Source organism: Hyla sarda, chromosome 3 (genome assembly GCF_029499605.1).
Source record: "Hyla sarda isolate aHylSar1 chromosome 3, aHylSar1.hap1, whole genome shotgun sequence".
Classification (NCBI taxonomy): Eukaryota; Metazoa; Chordata; class Amphibia; order Anura; family Hylidae; genus Hyla; species Hyla sarda.
In genome coordinates this window covers 53915816-53942731 of record NC_079191.1, presented here as the reverse complement: position 1 = coordinate 53942731, position 26916 = coordinate 53915816, and the positions used below count along the sequence as shown (strand labels likewise).

The window sequence follows — 26916 nt, the reverse complement described above, 5'->3', positions numbered from 1 at the left end:
CCATGCGTCATCACCTATGTCATGGACACTTCCTTGTTTGACAACTGTGAGCGCAGGGCTCAGAGCTGGAGGAAAAATCCTCCCACTGTCAGCTTGTGTCCCCCTACTGTCAGTGAGGACAAGCTGGGAGTTGTTGTTTTGCTAATGCTAGGGGAGATGTGAGCAGACAGCATACTGAGGGAGGGGGCGGAGACCTGCACAGTGAGGCCACCCCCCCCCCCCCCCCCCCCCCTGAATGGAATTCAGAATAGTGAGCTAAATTAAAAGTGAAATGAAAAAATAAATAAAAAATGACATGTACATGGTCAGGATTAGATACTGAGTGATAAATTAAAAAATAAATTTGGTTGGATCTGACGGGTACACTTTAAGTTCTATAGAACTCAATGGAAAATCAACTGGTAATTTCTATTCAGTACAATTTTTTGGTGGTGAAATTAAGTCCTTGTTTTTCTCTTATTTTTCCTTTTTTGGGCCATTTTCATCCTAAAACATCATTTACTGTAGAAAAGAAAATGGCAAAAAGAAAAAAATAGACTAAACTGATGAAAAAACAGGTGGAATTCTTTGGCTGTAGTTTTTTTTTAGGCTTAAAATGAGTGGAATCATAGCCTCATGGTCTGGCATATATGTCTCTTTTTAAAGCAGTAGACACCTTTTGGGTTTTTTATGTGGAAATTGTCATTATCTTATACAGTATGAAATATAAGGAGGTGTAAGTATCAGACATTTTATTTGCAATTAGATAAATTGTAATAACTAGTTTTTTCTTTGGTTAAAAATCAACATATAAAGTTCACATTCTTATATCCTGCATAAAAATAAAGCAGAACAGTCTAGTTAATGAACATTAGCAGTGAGCATAGCCCTATAAAGGTTATTCTTCATAGAAAGGTAATTAGATATTCCCGTTGAGTTGACATCCTGTGTTTTATCTAATTAAACTCCATCTGTTTTCACCGATATCTACACATAGACTAAAACCAAATATTTTCAAACAAATTTACAAGTCTTTAGGAAGAAACAAAATACCATACTCATTAAAGGAAAGCATGTGGTACCTTTGTATTGCTGCTACAAAGAGAATACCAATGAATCCACTAATGAGAATTCCCCTTATAGGTTCAACCGGTTGAAAGATTAATCTTTATTATCTGCTTGTTTAATGTTATAGTTTCTAAGAAGTGACCTTGTGGTGGTTTAGGATTTATCATTTGCTGTTTGTTTACCTATTACTGTTGTGTTATTTTTTGGAGAAAAAAAAGAAGTCTGTTTTAGGCTTTGAGGTTAGAAACAGGGATTTGGGTATTATTAACCAAAGCAATCCATAGGCAATAGCTTTTACTCAGTGGCAGACATACAGTATTAAGGGAGGGGAAGAGCCCAATTTCACCTCTGTGACAGACTTTAAAGGAGTTGAATGAGGACATTTTTTGTTTTACAAATGCTCCCAGGTGCTGCTAAAATTAAAACTTAAGCCATACTAATCTCCTCCTCCCTGGCATTGATTATGTGTGCCCAGTACAGTACTCACTTCCAAAGAAGTGTGGGTAGCGGTGAGAGGGCGGCAAGTCAACCAGCAGCCTGGAACGGCCATCTCCTAATCCCCCTTGATACCTGCTCTCTGCCACCCTTCTTGAGCATGCTACCAGAATTCCTTGCCACTCCAGGTTTACTAAGCTTAGCCTAACAAAGTAGAGGCTGTCACCCCCACTTGGTCCCTAATGTGGACACCCAGCTGATGAAAATCTATATCTATTTATCTATCATGCCTTGGGAAATTTTACTATAGGGCCCCATTAATTGTATGTACACCCATGCTAATGGTGTTATCTAAGAAATAATGCTGTTGTTGTCCCTCACATAAAGAGTAAAATGAGTATCTGCATATTTATTTGGAAGGAAGAAATAGGAGGTTCTTGTTTGGGCCCAATGTCACACAAAAAATACATTAAAAAAAGATCTATCTATGTATAAAAACTATCTTTCTATCTATCTATCTATCTATCTATCTATCTATCTATCTAAGAGAATCTAAGAGATTCTGCAGCACTCCAAGATAGGCGAAACTTAGGTGAAGTTTATTGGCCTGACAGCATAGCAACGTTTCGGCTGCCCACTTGCAGCCTTTTTCAAGCTTAACATCCAGTGATACTGGCAAATTATTTATTCAAGTGATGTACAATGATCAATTAATTAACATAATGGGTACATTATATAAAAAAAAAACATATTAAAGTGCATAAAAAACATACTAAAGTGCACATATCGCAAGGTCCATTATTCACAGACAGGTGCTCAATCTGTGTGTCAGGATGTTTCTTGTGCATAAAGTGCAATAAGTGCTAACAGCCTGACAATAAATACATCCATTTCAGTGTATAAACATTAATTGTACAAGAGGTGTGTTTAGGAAGGAGGCGGAGCATACATACATAGATCATCGGGCAAGCTGGTCTGTACTGTACCGTAGCACGCTGTAATGGCGTGGGATGTCGCCTCGGTTCCCCGGCATTGCACTCCGTTCTGTGTGTTGGTGCGCCTATGACTCACTAGGTGATAGAACTAATCACGGGCCGGCATCATCCTCGCCATAGTAACGGCTCCCTTGGTGTCTACGCGCATGCGCACATGCGAATATGAAGCATAGGGCACCATAAAGGAAACTGGCAGGATGCATAACTGTTAATCCCAGAGTGCAACGGAGTGCAATGCCGGGGAACTGAGGCAGCATCCCACGCCATTACAGCGTGCTACGGTACAGTACAGACCAGCTTACCCGATGATCTATGTATGTATGCTCCGCCTCCTTCCTAAACACACCTCTTGTACAATTTATGTTTATACACTGAAATGGATGTATTTATTGTCAGGATGTTAGCACTTATTGCACTTTATGCACAAGAAACATTCTGACACACAGATTGAGCACCTGTCTGTGAATAATGGACCTTGCGATGTATGCACTTTAGTATGTTTTTTTTATATAATGTACCCATTATGTTAATTAATTGATCGTTGTACATCACTTGTATAAATACTTTGCCAGTATCACTGGATGTTAAAGGGGTTCTCCGGTGGTCAACGTGTTTTTTCGTTTTTGACTTACCCTATTTGTTTCAGTTCTATTCTTGTTGTTTAGGCGACTCTATTTCCGTTCTTTGTTGTCTTTTTATCCCCCACTTTGTTTTCCTATCTTTGCTTCCATTTCTTGCTGTGCTGAAAACTACAAATCCCAGCATGCCACATGCCTTGCTGGTTTGGGGCAGCTCCTTTTTTTTTTTTCTTCCTGCCCTCTACCTACCCTAATATTTTGCCGGGTCGGCCCCCTTATACACAGCACACAACTATATATCAGCCCTGGTTGGGATACACTGTCATACACACACAAAAGGGACTATAACTCCCAGCATGTGTCATTCAGTAGTCTTCAGTCTGTGGTATAACACCAGCATGCTGCCTCTGTAGTCTGCTGGGGGTTGTAGTTCACCACACATCTATAGGGCATACACCAGTGTTTCCCAACCAGGGTGCCTCCAGTTGTTGCAAAACTACTACTACCAGCATGCCTGGACAGCCAAAAGCGCTCTGGGCATGCTGGGAGTTGTAGTTTTGATACAGTTGAAGACACCCTGGTTGGGAAACAATGCACTTTGTTTGTAATATACTGAATAGGCTAGGTAAGTGTTTCCCAATCAGTGTGCCTCCAGCTGTTGCAAAACTACAACTCCCAGCATGCTCAAAGGCTGTCAGGGAATGCTGGGAGTGGTAGTTTTACAACAGCTGGAGGCACACTGGTTTGGAAACACTGGTGTAACATGATGCGTATGCTGAGTAGGCTAGGACAGTGTTTCCCAACCAGTGTGCCTCCAGCTGTTGTAAAACTACAACTCCCAGCATGCCGAAAGTCTGTCCAGGCATGCTGGGAGTTGTAGTTTTGATACAGCTTGAGGCAGACTGGTTTGTAAACACTAGCATACACACACATAACAGGGACTACAACTCCCAGCATGTGTCATTCAGGAGTCCCCCTCCCCCCCCCCTCCTTCACACATAGAAATCATCCCCAGTCCGAGATTTATTCCCCTGCAGTCTATACATCCCCAGCCTGTGCACCTTGTTATCCTCCCCTTCAGATAACACTTATCTTCTCTGTGTTCTTTCAGTGCAGACCTGCATCCTCAGAAGACAAAGCAGGGGGAGGGGAGATGAGGAGCTGTGTAGGAGCTTCTTGCTCTCATGCACACCTGTGACCACCTGGAGGGGGAGGGGAGGGGGCGTGGCTTATCTCTCTCATGCAGTTTCGAAAGAACAGAGAAAAAAAAATGACATGTTGTCCACAGCCTAATCCTAACATGTGGACAACAGTCAGAGATCCAACACAGAACTACAGAACTTCCTGGCCCACAAACAGGTAAGAAAAAAAGACACATGCTACACAAACATATAATATATGTCAATTGCAAAAAACATGAACATTAAAAGAAGATGCAATATAGCCAAAAATCTTAATCACCGGAGTACCCCTTTCAGCTTCAAAAAGGCTACAAGTGGGCAGCTGAAATGTTGCTATGTTGTCAGGCCAATAAACTTTACCTAAGTTTTTACCTATCTTGGAGTGCTGCAGAATCTCTTTGTGGTATGGATATTCTGGATTGACCGGTGACCTGGTACAACTATCTGATGGCACCTGCCATTTGCTTTCCTTGTTTGGTTGTGCTGCTCTGCTCTTCTTCTTGGCTATTTGGTTCTTGGGAGCGTGCACCCCTCTGTGATTTATCTGCTACCTCATGGAAACTCATATGATGACTTCTGGACTGGTAACTAGACCTGACATATACACCTATACTGGTAATGATGTTGATAGAATTCTCAATGATGTTGATGGTGATGCCTAATTTTTACATGCACCGAGTAACATTAGGAGAGTATTATAAAGAACAGAAGATTCCTAGAGGAATGTGTATCCAGCCGAGAGAAAATTCCTGTGCTGGTGACATCGAGTTTCGCCAGCGATATGAATCATCTCCAATAAATATTATTTTGATTTGTTATTATTAAGCCTTGAATTTTTGCATAGAGACAATGCTACTACTAAGACCAAAGTTACAACACTAGGTCTTCTTACTGAAACTGACTGTGTTGCCTTCATTTCTAACCAGACAAGGTATTTGCAAAAATTAAAGTCGGAGCAAGAAAATATAAAAAGACAAAAATGGTCCCGGGACGCTTTGGACTATGCGAATGGACGTGTATATACTTGGAGTGATATTAACACAAGGAGAGGAAAAAGAGTAAAAGATTTCAAGGGTGCATTCTATTCTACATCTACTAATCAGTCTCTTACCCCCACAGCAGAGAATGCTGCTTTTTTAGAACCAAGCTCTCATCTCTAAAGAGACCAACCCTACGAGGAGGCCAGCGCCACAAACGAACATATAAAGACAAGAGGTCAACAAGCAGCTAAGTCTATACAGCAACCTCAACAACTACAGTAGAAGCACAAGACAAAAATAAATTGGTAAATATTTCTTCAGTTACATTGTATGATGATCAATTACAGTTATTGTCTCATGGAATGAACTTTTGTCCTCTTAATTCACCTGATTGGTTTCAGACTGAATTGGACTTGGCTCAATTTCTGAGACGCATTAAGCTTAAAATCTGGTTTCAATCTAAAAACAGTCTTAATACAATTGATACACATGTGGACTCTTTACCATTTAAGTCATCGGATTTCTCACTTAGGAATCCCATTACCTTCTAGCCTCCCTTTTTCTCCAGTGCAGTGAATAGTTTCCACTCTCTGGTAAAGCGGGAGCTGGAGAGGATACGGGCCAACCTTCCTTCTAGGACACACAATCTGACATATACACAAAATCTAGCATTACAGGGACTGATCCATGACCACAACCTTATCATCAAACCTGCCGACAAGGGCAGGGGCGGTTCTGGTCATGGATCAGACCAAGTACATTTCAGAGGTAAGGAGACAGGTACAAGACACTTCCACTTACAGTGTTCTCAGACAAGATCCACATATCTCTATAGAACAGAACATTTTAAAAGTACTACATGAAGCTTTATCCACAGGTCTTATTGATGAACCTCTACACCAATATCTGATAGTGTCACACCCCAAAACTCCGCTCTTGCATATTCTTCCAAAAATCCACAAGACACTTGTGGACCCTCCCGGTAGACCTATTTTCTTCGGGAGGGATTCAGTCACTAGCCACATCTCTATTTTTCTTTATCAGGTCCGTAGGACCTATGCATCAGCGGCAAAATCCTATATTCGTGACACTACAGATTTTTTGGTGCAGTTAAAGCAGGTATCCCTTAATGAAGAAGCCATTCTTGAAACACTAGATATATCTAGTTTGTACACTTCTATACCACATAAACAGGATATTCAGGCTGTACATAATGCCATAGCTGATGCCCCCTGGTTTGGTAAACTACTGGCAGACACAAACATAAACAGTTATGCATCCTGCCAGTTTCCTTTATGGTGCCCTATGCTTCATATTCGCATCTGCGCATGTGCATAGACACCAGGGGAGCCGTTACTATGGTGAGGATGATGCCGGCTATGAATCACCTAGCGATTTATAGGCATCCGTGCGCACCAACACACAGAACGGTGTGCAACACTGGGAAACCAAGGCGGCATCCCACGCCATTACAGCGTGCTACTGTACAGTACAGACCAGCTTGCCTGATGATCTATGTATGTATGCTCTGCCTCCTTCCTAAACACACCTCTTGTACAATTAATGTTTATACACTGAAATGGATGTATTTATTGTCAGGCTGTTAGCACTTATTGCACTTTATGCACAAGAAACATTCTGACACACAGATTGAGCACCTGTCTGTGAATAATGGACCTTGCGATGTATGCGCTTTAGTATGTTTTTTTTTTATATATATAATGTACCCATTATGTTAATTAATTGATCATTGTACATCACTTGTATAAATACTTTGCCAGTATCACTGGATGTTAAGCCTGATAAAGGCTGCAAGTGGGCAGTCGAAACGTTGCTATGCTGTCCGGTCAATAAACTTCACCTAAGTTTGCAGAATCTCTTTGTGATATGGATATCTATATATCTATCTATCTATATATCTATCTCATATCAATCTATTTATCTCATATCTATCTATCTATCTATCTATCTATCTATGTATCTCATATCTATCTATCTATCTCATATCTATCTATCTATCTCATATCTATCTATCTATCTCATATCTATCTATCTATCTATCTATCTATCTCTTTCACATCTAGCTATCCATCTAATAGTTGAAAAGAAGACCACACTCCCAATGGATGTTTTGTGGGTTCAAGCTGGTCATGGGCCTCCACAGATAACCAGTCCAAAAAAGGCAGCAGCACACCAGATAAGATGAATATGTGTCAGGCTTTATTCATCAGATGCCGCAACATTTCAACTGCCTCACACGGTCTTTGTCAAGCTTGATTAAATACAGATGAAACATGGAATGCTATATTGCTACAATGCAAAAAAATGAAAAAAATGGAGGTACTTTGCTCAACATTTGGCCAAATAGTTTGGACCATCCCACCACGATAAGGTGACCTCATTGGGGCGGACCCTACACTGTGAATGTGCCTATGTGCAGTCAGTTACTAGGCTTGTAAGGTCTGGAAAATCCAGCACCTTGTAAGATGGGTGGGATGCTGGAGCCAACATGGAGGTAGCCACTCCCCCATATGTATAACACAAACAAGGACAAGTTGGCCAGCACATACTGATACCAAACTACTGCATGGACCTTGCATACAGGTGAACGTTGCTAGGCTGAAGATGCACAAACAGGGGAATACAGCAGCACACTGCTAGCACTACAGATGAAACATGAAATGGTATATTGCTACCATGCAAAAAATTTAAAAAATGGAGGTACTATGCTCACCATTTGGCCAAATAGTTTGGACCATCCCACCACGATAAGGTGACCTCATTGGGACAGATCCTACACTGTGAATGCACCTCTGTGCAGCCAGTTACCAGGCTTGTAAGGTCAGGAACATCCAGCACCTTGTAAGATGGGTGGGGTGCAGGAGCCAACATGGAGGAAGCCATTCCCCCATATGTATAACACAAGCAAGGAAAAGTTGGCCAGCACATACTGATACCAAACTACTGCATGGACCTGGCATACAGGTGCACGCTGCTAGGCTGAATATATACAAACAGGAGAAAACAGCAGCACACTGCTAGCACAAAGATACAGATGAAACATGAAATGCTATATTGCTACAATGCATAAAATAAAAAAAATGTTGGTACTTTGCTCATCATTTGGCCAAATAGTTTGGACCATCCCACCACGATAAGGTGACCTCATTGGGATGGACCCTACACTGTGAAATTGCCTCTGTGCAGTCAATTACCAGTCTGGTAAGGTCTGAAACATCCAGCACCTTGTAAGATGGGTGGGGTGCAGGAGCCAACATGGAGGTAGCCAATCCCCCATATGTATAACACAAACAAGGACAAGTTGGCCAGCACATACTGATATCAAACTACTGCATGGACATCTGTATCTTTGTGCTAGCAGTGTGCTGATGTATTCTCCTGTTTGTGTATATTCAGCATAGCAGCGTGAACCTGTATGCCAGGTCCATGCAGTAGTTTGGTATCAGTATGTGCTGGCCAACTTGTCCTTGTTTGTGTTATACATATGGGGGAGTGGCTACCTCCATGTTGGCTCCTGCACCGCACCAATCTTACAAGGTGCTGGATGTTCCAGAACTTACAAGACTGGTAACTGACTGCACAGAGGCACTTTCACAGTGTAGGGTCCATCCCAATGAGGTCACCTTATTGTGGTGGGATGGTCCAAACTATTTGGCCAAATGGTCAGCAAAGTACCTCCATTTTTTTCAATTTTTGCATTGTAGCAATATAGCATTTCATGTTTTATCTGTATCTTTGTGCTAGCAGTGTGCTGCTGTATTCTTCTATTTGTGTATATTCAGCTTAGCAGCGTGCACCTGTATGCTGTGTCCATGCAGTAGTTTGGTATCAGTATGTGCTTGCCAACTTGTCCTTGTTTATCGATCTTTCTATCTATCTCATATCTATCCGTCTCCTATCTATCTATCTACCTACCATGTTTTCCAGAAAATAAGACAGTCTTATATTTATTTTTCCTCAAGAAGACTCACTATGGCTTATTTTCACTGGGTGTCTTATTTTTATTAAGTATGGTGCAACAATACAACAATCTACAGTTATTCAAATAAAGTCGTCTTCTTCTGGAAACATTACTTGAATGATATTTCTGGGCTCAGTAATAGACTGCTTGCCAAAGATTTTCCCCGATCCCCTGGTGTTTTTGTGGGGTGAGAGAAACCCACAGACTGTTACTGGTCAGTATTGGGGAGCAGCAGCTTTATGGGTGTTTGTGGGGGGTGAGAGAGACCCACAGATAGCAGCTGTCATGATGGGGCAGATGAAAAGGGCTGCCCGTCTTCAGATGGTACTCTGAACCACGCCTACTGTTATGTCTTATTTTTGGGGTGTGGCTTAGAAATTTTGCTATGGCTTATTTTATGGGTATGTCTTATTTTCAGGGCAACAGGGTATCTATCTATCTACTGTATGTATCTATCTGTAAAACTTTTAGTTCTACGGTTGTCCTCTGAACTTTCAGATTGCAATTGTATTTTCCCTTGTCACCATGCAACATATAACATCCTGTGACGAATCCCTCTCCAAACCTTTTTGTTGTAGTTCCTGTAGTTTAAAATAGGAATAAAATGCCTAAAAAATTTAATTGTTTACAACAAATCCAAAATAACAATATTGCAAAAAAAAAAAAAATAAATAAAACAATAAAACATTTTCTGTAGGCTTTATGCTAGTTTTATATTCTTTTGCAGTTTGAAATTCTCACATACGTTTCCTTAGGGGAAAAGTGGCTGACTATATTAAAAAATTTGAAGTGTCTCCTGTGAATACTTCTAGTATGAGTTATTCAGCCCCATATGAATAAGGAATTGTAGCACCTGAGTCTTGGGGTCAATATATCAACCTCTAGAAGTTTGTAAGTGAAATAAAGAAGTACTAAATTACATTGTTTACTGTGCTGCTAACATTGATACATTTTATGTGGCACAGTTAGAATATTTCTGGGCAGTTTATAAAGCATCCATTGAGGTAACAGAAGAATAATTTTCTATTTTTCTTCATTTTCAGTCAATTACATGTTTCCAGCCTCCTTCTACCATGCTACGGCTGCAATGCAATTTGGTGTTTTATGTTGGGAATATATTGGAGTTGTTTTACGACAGTGTAATAAAACACACAGCATGACAAAAACAGCAACAACAAAATGACAAATAGGAAATGTGGATGTTTACATAAGGAGCGGTAGCCATTCTACAAAATCATTAAGTCCGTAAGATGAAACACATTATAACTCACGTCCTTTTATCAAATACTGGAAACTTAACTTCATTATGAAAGAAGATTAAAGTATATAGTTAAAGGGGTGACCACCATCTCAGACAGCTCAGACCCACCTTTTGGGCTCTTATCTTGAACTTAAAGGGATACTTCGCCCCTAGACATCTTATCCCCTATCCAAAGGATAGGGGATAAGATGTCTGATCATGGGGGTCCTGCCACTGGGGACCCCTGCGATCTCCCTGCTGCATTTGGCATTCCTTTATTGAGCGTCGGGTGCCGCACCGGAGGCTCGTGACATCCCGGCCATGCCCAGCTTGTGATGTAATGACCATGCCTCTCAATGCAAGTCTATGGGAGGGGTCATCACGCCCCTCCCATAGACTTGCATTGAGGGGGCGTGGCCATGAAGTCACAAGCCGACATGACCGTGACATCAGGATCCTCTGCACCGCATCACGCTCCCTCCCATTGACTTGCATAGCGGGGGCGTGAGGTCACACGGGCGTGGAGTCGTGACGTCACAATACTCCGGCCCCGTGGTCGCCACCTGGCTGTTTGTGAGCTGACGCAACCTTTCTCCTGACACATTTTTGGATTTTGTGGACATATTTTTTTTTTTTTTTATAAAACATGCCTTAAGGACCAGGCCATTTTATACCTTAAGGACCGGAGCGTTTTTTGCAATTCTGACCACTGTCACTTTAAACATTAATAACTCTGGAATGCTTTTAGTTATCATTCTGATTCCGAGATTGTTTTTTCGTGACATATTCTCCTTTAACTTAGTGGTAAAATTTTATGGTAACTTGCATCCTTTCTTGGTGAAAAATCCCAAAATTTGATGAAAAGAAATGAAAATTTTGCATTTTTCTAACTTTGAAGCTCTCTGCTTGTAAGGAAAATGGATATTCAAAATATATATTTTTGGGGTTCACATATACAATATGTCTACTTTATGTTTGCATCATAAAATTTATGAGTTTTTACTTTTGGAAGACACCAGAGGGCTTCAAAGTTCAGCAGCAATTTTGAAATTTTTCACAAAATTTTCAAACTCACTATTTTTAAGGGACCAGTTCAGTTTTGAAGTGGATTTGAAGGGTTTTCATATTAGAAATACCCCATAAAAGACCCAATTATAAAAACTACACCCCCAAAGTATTCAAAATGACATTCAGTAAGTGTATTAACCCTTTAGGTGTTTCACAGGAATAGCAGCAAAGTGAAGGAGAAAATTCAAAATCTTCATTTTTTACACTCGCATGTTCTTGTAGACCCAATTTTTGAATTTTTGCAAGGGGTAAAAAGGAGAAAATTTTTACTTGTATTTGAAACCCAATTTCTCTCGAGTAAGCACATACCTCATATGTCTATGTTAATTGTTCGGCGGGCGCAGTAGAGGGCTCAGAAGGGAAGGAGCGACAAATGGTTTTTGGGGGGCATGCCACATTTAGGAAGCCCCTATGGTGCCAGGACAGCAAAATAAAACACATGGCATACCATTTTGGAAAATAGACCCCTCAGGGAACGTAACAAGGGGTAAAGTGAACCTTAATACCTTACAGGTGATTCACGACTTTTGCATATGTAAAAAAAATATATATTTTTTTTACCTAAAATGCTTGGTTTCCCAAAAATTTTACATTTTTAAAAAGGGTAATAGCAGAAGATACCCCCCAAAATTTGAAGCCCAATTTCTCCCGATACAGAAAACACCTCGCATAAGGGTGAAAATTGCTCTGCTGGCGCACTACAGGTCTCAGAAGAGAAGGAGTCACATTTGGCTTTTTGAAAGCAAATTTTGCTCTGGGGGCATGCCGCATTTAGGAAGCCCCTATGGTGCCAGAACAGCAAAAAAAAAAACACATGGCATACCATTTTGGAAACTAGACCCCTCGGGGAACGTAACAAGGGGTAACGTGAACCTTAATGCCCTACAGGTGTTTCACGACTTTTGCATATGTAAAAAAAAATTTTTTTTTTTACCTAAAATGCTTGTTTTCCCAAAATGTTTACATTTTTAAAAAGGGTAATAGCGGAAAATACCCCCCAAAATTTGAAGCCCAATTTCTCCCGATTCAGAAAACACCCCATATGGGGGTGAAAAGTGCTCTGCTGGCGCACTACAGGTCTCAGAAGAGAAGGAGTAACATTTGGCTTTTTGAAAGCAAATTTTGCTCTGGGGGCATGCCGCATTTAGGCAGCCCCTATGGTGCCAGGACAGCAAAAAAAAAACACATGGCATACCATTTTGGAAACTAGACCCCTCGGGGAACATAACAAGGGGTAATGTGAACCTTAATACCCTACAGGTGTTTCACGACTTTTGCATATGTAAAAAAATATATATATTTTTTTACCTAAAATGCTTGGTTTCCCAAAATTTTTACAATTTTAAAAAGGGTAATAGCAGAAAATACCCCCCAAAATTTGATGCCCAATTTCTTCCGATTCAGAAAACACCCTATATGGGGGTGAAAAGTGCTCTGCTGGCGCACTACAGGTCTCAGAAGAGAAGGAGTCACATTTGGCTTTTTGAAAGCGAATTTTGCTCTGGGGGCATGCCGCATTTAGGCAGCCCCTATGGTGCCAGGACAGCAAAAAAAAAACACATGGCATACCATTTTGGAAACTAGACCCCTCGGGGAACGTTACAAGGGGTAATTTGAACCTTAATACCCTACAGGTGTTTCACGAATTTTGCATATGTAAAAAAATATATATTTTTTTTACCTAAAATGCTTGTTTTCCCAAAAATTTTACATTTTTTAAAAGGGTAATAGCAGAAAATACCCCCCAAAATTTGTTAGGCAATTTCTCCCGAGTACGGCGATACCCCATATGTGACCCTAAACTGTTGCCTTGAAATACGACAGGGCTCCAAAGTGAGAGCGCCATGCGCATTTGAGGCTTGAATTAGGGACTTGCATAGGGGTGGACATAGGGGTATTCTACGCCAGTGATTCCCAAACAGGGTGCCTCCAGCTGTTGTAAAACTCCCAGCATGCCTAGACAGTCAACGGCTATCTGGCAATACTGGGAGTAGTTGTTTTGCAAAAGCTGGAGGCTCTGTTTTGTACCAGATGTTTTTCATTTTTATTGGGGAGGCGGGTTGTCTAGGGGTATGTGTATATGTAGTGTTTTTTACTTTTTATTTTATTTTGTGCTAGTGTAGTGTAGTGTTTTTAGGGTACAGTCACACGGGCGGGGGTTCACAGTAGTTTCCCGCTGGCAGTTTGAGCTGCGGCAGAAATTTTGCGGCACCTCAAACTTGCAGCCGGATACTTACCGTAATCCTCCGCCCATGTGAGTGTACCCTGTACATTCACATTGGGGGGGGGGGGACATCCAGCTGTTGCAAAACTACAACTCCCAGCATGTACGGTCTATCAGTGCATGCTGGGAGTTGTAGTTTTGCAACAACTGGAGGCACACTGGTTGTGAAACACCGAGTTTGGTAACAAACTCAGTGTTTTGCAACCAGTGTGCCTTCAGCTGTTGCAAAAGCTACAACCCCCAGCATGTACGGACAGCGGAAGGGCATGTTGGGTGTTGTAGTTATGCAACAGCTGGAGGCATACTACTTTGGCTGGGGATGCTGGAGATTGTAGTTATGCAACAGCTGGAGACACACTGGTTTGCTACTTAACTCAGTGTGCCTTCAGCTGTTGCAAAACTACAACTCTCAGCAGTCACCGACAGCCAACGGCATGCTGGGAGTTGTAGTTATGCAACCACCAGATGCACCACTACAACTCCCAGCATGCACTTTAGCTGTTTGTGCAAGCTGGGAGTTGTAGTTATACAACAGCTGAAGGTACACTTTTCCATAGAAAGAATGTGCCCCCAGCTGTTGCAAAACTACAAGTCCCAGCATGCCCATAAGGGAATGCTGGGAGTTGTGGTGGTCTGCCTCCTGCTGTTGCATAACTACAGCTCCCAGCATGCCCTTTTTGCATGCTGGGAGCTGTTGCTAAGCAACAGCAGGAGGCTGTCACTCACCTCCAACGATCCTCACCGCACAGGTCAGTCCCTCGTCGTCGCCGCCGCCGCTCCTCCTGGGGCCCCGATCCCAACATTGATCGGGGTCCCCAGCACCCGGGGTGCACGTCCCGCACCCGCTCACGTCCTCCGGAAGAGGGGCGGAGCGGGTTGCGGGAGTGACACCCGCAGCAGGCGCCCTGATTGGTCGGCCAGTAATTCGGCCAACGAATCAGGGCGATCGTGAGGTGGCACCAGTGCCACCTCACCCCTGCTGGCTCTGGCTGTTCGGGGCCGTCTCTGACGGCCCCGATCAGCCAATAATTCCGGGTCACCGGGTCACTGGAGACCTGATTGACCCGGAATCCGCCGCAGATCGCTGGACTGAATTGTGCAGCGATCTGCGGCCATCGCCGACATGGGGGGTCATAATGACCCCCCAGGGCGATATGCCCCGATGCCTGCTGAACGATTTCAGCAGGCATCGGGCACCGGCTCCGCTCCAGATGGTTGCGGGGGGTCGGTAAAACACATGACGTTCTCATACGTCATGTGTCCTTAAGGACTCGGAAATGGAGACGTATGAGAACATCATGTGTCCTTAAGGGGTTAAATACACTTTATGAACTGAGCCTGTTAAGGTAAGACAATTTCCAATGATGAAAACACATTACTCTAAATAAACCATACAGTTACAAAATAACACCGGTATATAAGGAGAAATATTATCACCATTCTTATTACAATCATATTGTTACTGACCAAATCCTGTATACTGAGTCCAATATTACCAATAATACCAGTATACAAGGAGAATTATTATCACTATACATATCACCATCATACTTTTACTGACCAAATCCTGCATACTGAGACCAATATTACCAATAATACCAGTATACAAATTAGAATAATACCGCTAGATCATGACCACTACCATTACCACCACATAGTGACTGTATAAAAACCACTGAAAATAAACCAATATCCCTCATACAAAGCCCATAGAGTAGTGACCCTGGCTCTATGCAGGCGCTGCAGACCATATAAGTGATAACAGTGCAGTTACATCTACTGACTCACAGAAAGTGTCTTCTTGGAGCTGTTCTCTTATCTTTTCTTCTCTGTCTTGCTACGATTGTCATGAATTCTTCTTCCAATCATGAATTGTCACTGCAAAATCTGCCAGGCAACAAACATATTAGGCTCCACACTTGTTAAGCACATTCTCCACCTGTTCCCTACTCTCAGTGCCCTAGGTAATGCCCCCATTAGGTAGGTAGAGAATCTCCCCAATAAGGTAGAAGCCCCCAGTAGGTTGGTAGTGCCCCCAGTACATAGGGAATGCCCCTCGTTTTGCTCCCAGGCAGGTAATGCCCCCAGTAGGTAGGTTGTAGGTAATGCTACCAGAAAGTAGTGCCCCCTGGTAGGTTATGCCCCCAGTAGCTACCAGGTGTTGTCCCCAGGTAGGTTGTAGTTAATGCCCCAAAAGGTCGGTAGTAGGTAATGTCCCCCAGTAGGTAGTACCCCCGCAGGTAGATAATACCCCTAGTAGATAGTAGGTAAGCCCCAAGATAGGTAATGTTCCAGTAGCTAGTGCCCCGCAGGTAGTTAATGCCCCTAGTAGGTAGTGCCTTCAGTAGGTAGTGCCCCCAGGTAGGTAATGCCCATGATAAATAGTGTCCCCAGTAGGTACTTTATCCAGGTAGGTAATGCTCCCAGTAGATAGTGCCCCAGTAGATAGTGCGCCCAGTAAGTAGTGCCTACCGCTGGCAGCCCCTGTGCTGGCTTTAAAGTACCCACAGCCCATCTTGCAGTTTAAGTGAATAGAGTTTTGGGCCTAGACTTGGGGTTAGGGGTTGGCAGGGGGCCCCCTTTCTGCCAATTAAAGGAAAACTGTCAGCAAAGTCACCCACACTAACCAGTGGTACTGGCTGGTAGTGCGAGTGATGCTGATTAAAATGATGCTAATCTTGCCCAGGTCCTCCTCGTTCTGTTGTTATATTCTGTTTTGTTATTATGGTAATGAGGACCAAGTGTCATTGGTGTGGTTAGAAGCTTTTCTTCGGGCACTGTGACATCGACCGGGCTAATGAATATTCATTCCCTCCCTTTCCCTCTCGTCTCCGCTTTCCAAACACATCTTCTGCACATGTGCCGCTTCCTGGGCTGTACTGAAGCTGCGCAGAGGCTGCTTCCGGATGTACCCAGGAATCGGCACATGTGCAGAAGACGTGTTTGGAAAGCGGAGAAGAGAGGGAAAGGGAGGGAATGAATATTCATTAGCCCGGCCGATGTCACAGTGACCGAAGGCAAGCTTCTCACCCCGCCTGTGCCACTTGGTCCTCATTACCATAATCACAAAATGGAATATAACAGCGAAAAGAGGTGACGGATCCAGGCATGGTTAGCATCATTTTAATCAGCATCACCGGTACTACCAGACAGTAACACACCTTAGTGCGGGTGACTTTGCTGACAGTTTTCCTTTAAGTATGCTAAGGGTAAATAAAAAAAAATTTAAAAAGCTGCAGTCCCCCTCTAAGGAAAGTCCCTGAATATAAGATAGATATATATATATACAGTAAGATAAATAGAAAGACAGATAGATATGAGAGTTAAATAAATAGATAGATATTAGATAGATAGATAGATAGATAGATATGAGATAAATAGATATAAGATAAATAGATAGATATGAGAGATAGATAAAAAAGTTCAAAAGAAGCATCACATCTGCCCAAGGCTAATGAAGAGTATGTTGGTGCATGCAGTCATAGGAGGCTTGGTTAGGGACTCCAACTTTAACACAGTAGAAAAAACCGCAGCACACAAAAAGTGTCTTAAAGGGGTACCCCGCACCTGAGACATCTTATGCCCTGTCTCACTGCGGGGGTCACGCCACTGGGGACCCCCGCAATCTTGTATTCGCCACCCACCTGTTTGAGCTGCATGCCGCGGTCAATGGGAGGGGGCGTGATGCATTGCTCTCAGCTGCTCTTTTCTTCCCAGAGAGTCAGTGCGGCCCTTGGGCTAATTGAAAAGGGCCTGAAGGGGGAAATTGTAAGTAAAGACTCTGGCAGCAGCGGCCACTTCTCAGACCTGTCAGTCGCTGTATCCCTCTGATGGTGGCCCTGGACACAGCTCTTATAGCTGTGTCTGCTTAGTATTAAGAGCAGGCAGGGGGACAGCCCAGCCCACAGACGGCCCGGCCCACTGGGAAAATGCCCGGCATGCCCGATGGCCAGTCTGGGCCTGGTTGCCCCCCTAATAACTTACTAATATGTATACTGTATATATATGACACGTGTCTCGGGAACCGCCCAGTTTAGAAGAGGTTTGCTATGGGGATTTGTGTTACGCCGAGCGCTCCGGGTCCCCGCTCCTCCCCGGAGCGCTCGCTACACTCTCTCCGCTGCAGCGCTCCGGTCAGATCCACTGACCCGGGGCGCTGCGATTCTGCTGCCAGCCGGGATGCGATTCACGATGCGGGTAGCGCCCGCTCGCGATGCGCACCCCGGCTCCCGTACCTGACTCGCTCTCCCTCGGTCCTGTCCCGGCGCGCGCGGCCCCGCTCCCTAGGGCGCGCGCGCGCCGGGTCTTTGCGATTTAAAGGGCCACTGCGCCGCTGATTGGCGCAGTGATTCCAATTAGTGTCTTCACCTGTGCACTTCCCTATATCACCTCACTTCCCCTGCACTTCCCTGCCGGATCTTGTTGCCATTGTGCCAGTGAAAGCGTTCCTTGTATGTTCCTAGCCTGTGTTCCAGACCTCCTGCCGTTGCCCCTGACTACGATCCTTGCTGCCTGCCCCGACCTTCTGCTACGTCCGACCTTGCTTCTGTCTACTCCCTTGTACCGCGCCTATCTTCAGCAGCCAGAGAGGTTGAGCCGTTGCTAGTGGATACGACCTGGTCACTACCGCCGCAGCAAGACCATCCCGCTTTGCGGCGGGCTCTGGTGAAAACCAGTAGTGACTTAGAACCGATCCACTAGCACGGTCCACGCCAATCCCTCTCTGGCACAGAGGATCCACTACCTGCCAGCCGGCATCGTGACAGTAGATCCGGCCATGGATCCCGCTGAAGTTCCTCTGCCAGTTGTCGCTGACCTCACCACGGTGGTCGCCCAGCAGTCACAACAGATAGCGCAACAAGGCCAACAGCTGTCTCAACTGACCGTTATGCTACAACAGTTACTACCACAGCTTCAGCAGTCATCTCCTCCGCCAGCTCCTGCACCTCCTCCGCAGCGAGTGGCCGCTCCTGGGCTACGCCTATCCTTGCCGGATAAATTTGATGGGGACTCTAAGTTTTGCCGTGGCTTTCTTTCCCAATGTTCCCTGCATCTGGAGATGATGTCGGACCTGTTTCCCACTGAAAGGTCTAAGGTGGCTTTCGTAGTCAGCCTTCTGTCCGGAAAAGCCCTGTCATGGGCCACACCGCTCTGGGACCGCAATGATCCTGTCACTGCCTCTGTACACTCCTTCTTCTCGGAAGTCCGAAGTGTCTTTGAGGAACCTGCCCGAGCCTCTTCTGCTGAGACTGCCCTGTTGAACCTGGTCCAGGGTAATTCTTCCGTTGGCGAGTATGCCGTACAATTCCGTACTCTTGCTTCAGAATTGTCCTGGAATAATGAGGCCCTCTGCGCGACCTTTAAAAAAGGCCTATCCAGCAACATTAAAGATGTTCTGGCCGCACGAGAAATTCCTGCTAATCTACATGAACTTATTCACCTAGCCACTCGCATTGACATGCGTTTTTCCGAAAGGCGTCAGGAGCTCCGCCAAGATATGGACTCTGTTCGCACGAGGCGTTTCTTCTCCTCGGCTCCTCTCTCCTCTGGTCCCCTGCAATCTGTTCCTGTGCCTCCCGCCGTGGAGGCTATGCAGGTCGACCGGTCTCGCCTGACACCTCAAGAGAGGACACGACGCCGCATGGAGAACCTCTGCCTGTACTGTGCTAGTACCGAACACTTCCTGAGGGATTGTCCTATCCGTCCTCCCCGCCTGGAAAGACGTCCGCTGACTCCGCACAAAGGAGAGACAGTCCTTGATGTCTACTCTGCTTCTCCACGTCTTACTGTGCCTGTGCGGATGTCTGCCTCTGCCTTCTCCTTCTCTACCGTGGCCTTCTTGGACTCTGGATCTGCAGGAAATTTTATTTTGGCCTCTCTCGTCAACAGGTTCAACATCCCAGTGACCAGTCTCGCCAGACCCCTTTACATCAATTGTGTAAACAATGAAAGATTGGACTGTACCATACGCTTCCGCACGGAGCCCCTTCTAATGAGCATCGGATCTCATCACGAGAGGATTGAACTTTTGGTCCTCCCCAATTGCACCTCGGAAATTCTCCTTGGACTTCCCTGGCTTCAACTTCATTCCCCAACCCTGGATTGGTTCACTGGGGAGATCAAGAGTTGGGGGCCCTCTTGTTCCAAGGACTGTCTAAGACCGGTTCCCAGTAACCCTTGCCGTGACTCTGTGGTTCCCTCAGTAACCGGTCTCCCTAAGGCCTATATGGACTTCGCGGATGTTTTCTGCAAAAAACAAGCTGAGACTCTACCTCCTCACAGGCCTTATGATTGCCCTATCGACCTCCTCCCGGGTACTACTCCACCCCGGGGCAGAATTTATCCTCTCTCTGCCCCAGAGACTCTTGCCATGTCTGAGTATGTCCAGGAAAATTTAAAAAAGGGCTTTATCCGTAAATCCTCCTCTCCTGCCGGAGCTGGATTTTTCTTTGTGTCCAAAAAAGATGGCTCCCTACGTCCTTGCATTGACTACCGCGGTCTTAATAAAATCACGGTTAAGAACCGCTACCCCCTACCCCTCATCTCTGAACTCTTTGATCGCCTCCAAGGTGCCCACATCTTTACTAAATTGGACTTAAGAGGCGCCTATAACCTCATCCGCATCAGAGAGGGGGATGAGTGGAAAACGGCGTTTAACACCAGAGATGGACACTTTGAGTATCTGGTCATGCCCTTTGGCCTGTGCAACGCCCCTGCTGTCTTCCAAGACTTTGTCAATGAAATTTTTCGTGATCTGTTATACTCCTGTGTTGTTGTATATCTGGACGATATCCTAATTTTTTCTGCCAATCTAGAAGAACACCGCCAGCATGTCCGTATGGTTCTTCAGAGACTTCGTGACAATCAACTCTATGCCAAAATTGAGAAATGCCTGTTTGAATGCCAATCTCTTCCTTTTCTAGGATATTTGGTCTCTGGCCAGGGACTACAAATGGATCCAGACAAACTCTCTGCCGTCTTAGATTGGCCACGCCCCTCCGGACTCCGTGCTATCCAACGCTTTTTGGGGTTCGCCAATTATTACAGGCAATTTATTCCACATTTTTCTACCGTTGTGGCTCCTATCGTGGCTTTAACCAAAAAAAATGCCGATCCCAAGTCGTGGCCTCCTCAAGCGGAAGACGCCTTTAAACGACTCAAGTCTGCCTTTTCTTCGGCTCCCGTGCTCTCCAGACCTGACCCTTCCAAACCCTTCCTATTGGAGGTTGATGCCTCCTCAGTGGGAGCTGGAGCTGTTCTTTTACAAAAAAATTCTTCCGGGCATGCTGTCACTTGTGGTTTTTTTTCTAGGACCTTCTCTCCGGCGGAGAGGAACTACTCCATCGGGGATCGAGAGCTTCTAGCCATTAAATTAGCACTTGAGGAATGGAGGCATCTGCTGGAGGGATCAAGATTTCCAGTTATTATTTACACCGACCACAAGAACCTCTCCTACCTCCAGTCTGCCCAACGGCTGAATCCTCGCCAGGCCCGGTGGTCTCTGTTCTTTGCCCGATTTAATTTTGAGATTCACTTTCGTCCTGCCGATAAGAACATTAGGGCCGATGCTCTCTCTCGTTCCTCGGATGCCTCAGAAGTTGAACTCTCTCCGCAACACATCATTCCACCTGACTGCCTGATCTCCACTTCTCCAGCCTCCATCAGGCAAACTCCTCCAGGAAAGACCTTTGTTTCTCCACGCCAACGCCTCGGAATCCTCAAATGGGGTCACTCCTCCCATCTCGCTGGTCATGGGGGCATCAAGAAATCTGTGCAACTCATCTCCCGCTTCTATTGGTGGCCGACTCTGGAGACGGATGTTGTGGACTTTGTGCGAGCCTGCACTATCTGTGCCCGGGATAAGACTCCTCGCCAGAAGCCCGCTGGTTTTCTTCATCCCCTGCCTGTCCCCGAACAGCCTTGGTCTCTGATTGGTATGGATTTTATTACTGATTTACCCCCTTCCCGTGGCAACACTGTTATTTGGGTGGTCGTTGATCGATTCTCCAAAATGGCACATTTCATCCCTCTTCCTGGTCTTCCTTCAGCGCCTCAGTTGGCTAAACAATTTTTTGTACACATTTTTCGTCTTCACGGGTTGCCTACGCAGATCGTCTCGGATAGAGGCGTCCAATTTGTGTCTAAATTCTGGAGGGCTCTCTGTAAACAACTCAAGATTAAATTAAATTTTTCTTCTGCATATCATCCCCAGTCCAATGGACAAGTAGAAAGAATTAATCAAGTCTTGGGTGATTATTTGCGACATTTTGTTTCCTCCCGTCAGGATGACTGGGCAGATCTCCTTCCATGGGCCGAATTCTCGTATAACTTCAGAGTCTCTGAATCTTCCTCCAAATCCCCATTTTTCGTGGTGTACGGCCGTCACCCTCTTCCCCCCCTCCCTACCCCCTTGCCCTCTGGTCTGCCCGCTGTGGATGAAATTTCTCGTGACCTTTCCATTATATGGAGAGAGACCCAAAATTCTCTCTTACAGGCTTCTTCACGCATGAAGAGGTTCGCGGATAAGAAAAGAAGAGCTCCTCCCGTTTTTTCCCCTGGAGACAAGGTATGGCTCTCCGCTAAATATGTCCGCTTCCGTGTCCCTAGCTACAAGTTGGGACCACGCTATCTTGGTCCTTTCAAAATTTTGTGTCAAATTAATCCTGTCTCTTACAAACTTCTTCTTCCTCCTTCTCTTCGTATCCCTAATGCCTTTCACGTCTCTCTTCTTAAACCACTCATCCTCAACCGTTTTTCTCCCAAATCTGTTCCTCCCACTCCTGTTTCCGGCTCCTCGGACATCTTCTCTGTCAAAGAGATCTTAGCCTCTAAAAAGGTCAGAGGGAAAACTTTTTTTTTAGTGGACTGGGAGGGTTGTGGTCCTGAAGAGAGATCCTGGGAACCTGAGGACAACATCCTAGATAAAAGTCTGCTCCTCAGGTTCTCAGGCCCTAAAAAGAGGGGGAGACCCAAGGGGGGGGTACTGTTACGCCGAGCGCTCCGGGTACCCGCTCCTCCCCGGAGCGCTCGCTACACTCTCTCCGCTGCAGCGCTCCGGTCAGATCCACTGACCCGGGGCGCTGCGATTCTGCTGCCAGCCGGGATGCGATTCACGATGCGGGTAGCGCCCGCTCGCGATGCGCACCCCGGCTCCCGTACCTGACTCGCTCTCCCTCGGTCCTGTCCCGGCGCGCGCGGCCCCGCTCCCTAGGGCGCGCGCGCGCCGGGTCTTTGCGATTTAAAGGGCCACTGCGCCGCTGATTGGCGCAGTGATTCCAATTAGTGTCTTCACCTGTGCACTTCCCTATATCACCTCACTTCCCCTGCACTTCCCTGCCGGATCTTGTTGCCATTGTGCCAGTGAAAGCGTTCCTTGTATGTTCCTAGCCTGTGTTCCAGACCTCCTGCCGTTGCCCCTGACTACGATCCTTGCTGCCTGCCCCGACCTTCTGCTACGTCCGACCTTGCTTCTGTCTACTCCCTTGTACCGCGCCTATCTTCAGCAGCCAGAGAGGTTGAGCCGTTGCTAGTGGATACGACCTGGTCACTACCGCCGCAGCAAGACCATCCCGCTTTGCGGCGGGCTCTGGTGAAAACCAGTAGTGACTTAGAACCGATCCACTAGCACGGTCCACGCCAATCCCTCTCTGGCACAGAGGATCCACTACCTGCCAGCCGGCATCGTGACAATTTGCTTCTAAACTTGTTGGTTCCCGAGACACGTGTCATCAGAGAGCACTTAGACAGAAAAGAGCAACCTTAACTTCAGAAGCTCATAAGTACTGAAAGGATTACGATTTTTTAATAGAAGTAATTTAGAAATCTGTTTAACTTTCTGGAGCCAGTTGATATACATAAAAAAATATTTTCCTGGATAACCCCTTTAAGGTGAAAATGGACTTGGTCCTTAAGGGGTTAATGCCCAGTTTTTTTTTCTTATACTATAAATGTCTTATTTTTTCATCAACAAAGCCATATGGGGGCTTGTTTTTTTCAGGACAGCCTGTACATTTTAGTGCCATTTTTATTATATATATTTTTGGTACATTTTTATTAACTCTTTATTAGCAGGGGGAAAAAATGATAGCAAATTTATAAACATTTTTTATCTTTACTTTTTCCTGCATTTCCACAATAGAAACATTAAAAAATCTAATTAATAATTAGTGTTGCCATATTACAATACCCACAACTTTTTTATTTGCGTGATAGCTCTATGTAAGGGTTTATTTATTTATTTATTTTTTTTTTTATACAAACGTATAGTTTTTATTGGCGCTATTTGAGAATACATATGTATTTTGGGAGGCAGATATATATATATATATATATATATATATATATATATATATATATATATATATATATTGTGATAACTCGCTCTTGCAGACATCAGGAGCCTTGGTGACACATATCGCTCATCCACCACGATGGTTTTCCCCTTCTCACAATATATATATATATATTATATTTTTACATTTAATTATGTATTTATTTGCAGACAAGGATCCTCGGTTTTTCCTAACACTTCCAAAATGAAAGTGATGTTTTTTGCATATTGAGTTAATCCAGATTAAGGCGACAGAGTGGCATATGCTTCTGTCAACAGTGTGCCTCAAGGAAAGTGGGCTTTGAAAGCTGTTTCTTAATTGTCAGCATTCAGCAGACGTGGCTGTATTTTTAGAAGTCTTTAAGTGGGTATCTCTTTTTCGCCGCTTGATATGTACTGCAGACTGCCTGCTTATTATTCCTATTCCATTGTTTTGTAAACTGCTGGGAACAGATTTGAATTTGTTACAGTAAAATCAGGAAACAAAACAAACCAAAATGCTTGCTGTAAATAAAAACAAGTAACAAGGTTTTTATACAACATTAAAAAATATGGTAATTAATCAGATAAACAAAATGTTTAAACAGGTTTTCCACTGAGTATACACAGTTTTTATCACAAGAAAAGGTTTGGCATAAAATCGATGATTACCGCCTCCAATAAAGTGATAATGTCACTTACCTTACCTATTTCCAGTGTTAGGTCCCAGTGAGCCGTCACAGCCCCATCATCCTGCTCCCTATTTCAATTGGTTACCCCACAAAGAAAACTTAACACCTAACGATGGGATAAATGATGTGTCTGATCAGTGTAGGTACAACCACTGAGGCCCCCTTAAGAGAATAAGGTTCCTGATAGATAGTGTTGCTCGCGAATATTCGCAATTCGAATATTATTCGCGAATATCGCATATTCGCGAATTCGCGAATTTCGCGAATATAGCGCTATATATTCGTAATTACGAATATTCGTTTTTTTTTTGTTTTTTTTTATTTGTTTCTTCACAGTACACATCACAGTGATCATCCCTCTCTGCTTCCAGCTTGTGTGGTGTAAAGAAGGCTGTAATACTACTGTGTGAGACTGCCGCGCGAAAATTCGCATATGCGAAAATTAGCACATGCTAATTTTCGCATATGCGCATTTTCGCGTAGGCTAATTTTGTATATGCAAATTTTCACATATGTTAATTTTCGCATACGCGAATTTTCGCATACGCGAAAATAAAACGAGGAGATAACGAATATGCGAATATTCGCGAATATATGACGAATATTCGTCCATATATTCGCGAATTCGAATATGGCCTATGCCGCTCAACACTACTGATAGACCCTGTTTGTTAGCCAAGTCCAAAGACAGGTCTATTTTCTTTCAAAGATGGCTCCCTGTCTGTCTCCACTTTGGGTGTGGTATTACAACTTGGCTCCATTCACTTCAATGGAACTGAGCTGAAGAACCACACCCAACCTAGGGACAGACAGGGATAGGTCTTTGAAAGAAATTATTTCTGTTTTCTGAATCCTGGATAACCCCTTTAAATGGAGCAGTAGTGTCTATGCTTGACTACTGCTCCATTCAAACAGGGACACTTGGGACCCCCTATTAAGTTCTAAAAGTCAGACTACCACCAATCAGACAATTATGACTTATCCTGTTGAAATGTCATAAGTTTACATTATGAGATAAATCCTTTAAAGGAGATTCTGCCATTGATTCCTTGTCTGCTAATGTGGTTCATTCCTTATTATTGTTCTTTCTCCTTGTTATATTGATCCAGATTCCTGATTGAACCTGCTCTTGACTATGTTCCTGAATACTCCTTGGGATTGTTCACCTGGAACCTGTTATTCTACTCCTTGTTCTTATCCCTAGCTCTGCTCCGATCTGGGCTCTTTTCCATGGGCCTTGTCGATTATTACAGATTGGCCCCACACACTCCAATCCGTCTGAACTGCAATATTGGAGGTAGCCCATGGAAAAGAAATGCACTATAATAGGAGCTAAGCTCCTACTGTTTAATTATTTTTGGACCCGGTCAATTTGATTATAAGGTACTGAAGTCCAGCATAGTATTTTAAATTAATAATTGTCAATACAATCATTACTTCTACCATAGAATATGCCTATAATAGGGAGGAGGTGTATGGGGGAGTACTAAGTCTGTGCATTATGTCTTTAATCTAATCTAATTTTTAAGTGGATCTGATTGTCCTCCAACATGTCTATTTTACAAAATGCTGTTACATTGTGTGATTTCTCTTGTAATAATGCTCATATAAGTATAAATATGTTAGGTGTGTATGGACATACCCATTGCCAAGGGCATTAGCAACAGCCAGGTGTCAATTTATTCATATATTTCCAGGAGGAAAAACAAGGCAATAAAACTTTAAACTCTTTTTTTAATTTTTTTTCAAACAATCATAATGTGCAAATAAAATGAAGCATACACAATATAATGAAGCTAGGGAAGGAAAAAAAAAAAAAAAAGGAAGGGGGGAAGAAAAAAGAAAGTGGTCCCTACGGTATTAACAATTATTAAATTAAAGGGGTACTCCGCCCCTAGACATCTTATCCGCTATCCAAAGGATAGGGGATAAGATGTCAGATTGCCGGGGTCCCGCTGCTGGGGACCCCGGGGATTGCTGCTGCAGCACCCCGCCATCATTACTGCGCAGAGCGAGATCGCTCTGCACGTAATGATGGGCAATATAAAGGGCCGGAGCATCGTTACGTCATGGCTCCGCCCCTCGTGACATCATGGCCCGCCCCATCAATACAAGTCTATGGGAAGGGGCGTGGTGGTCGTCTAGCCCCCTGCCATAGACTTGCATTAAGGGGACGGGCCGTGAT

The 26916-nt window shown here is 44.2% G+C and overlaps 1 long non-coding RNA gene across 1 annotated transcript; it reads left to right on the top strand.

The window, feature by feature from the left end:
• Positions 1-2662: 2662 nt before the first annotated feature.
• Positions 2663-26041, top strand: LOC130360558 (uncharacterized). The gene is made up of 3 exons (XR_008890706.1): positions 2663-2791; positions 5356-5521; positions 25841-26041. It is a non-coding gene; the product is annotated as an uncharacterized LOC130360558 (long non-coding RNA).
• The last annotated feature ends 875 nt before the right edge of the window (positions 26042-26916 follow it).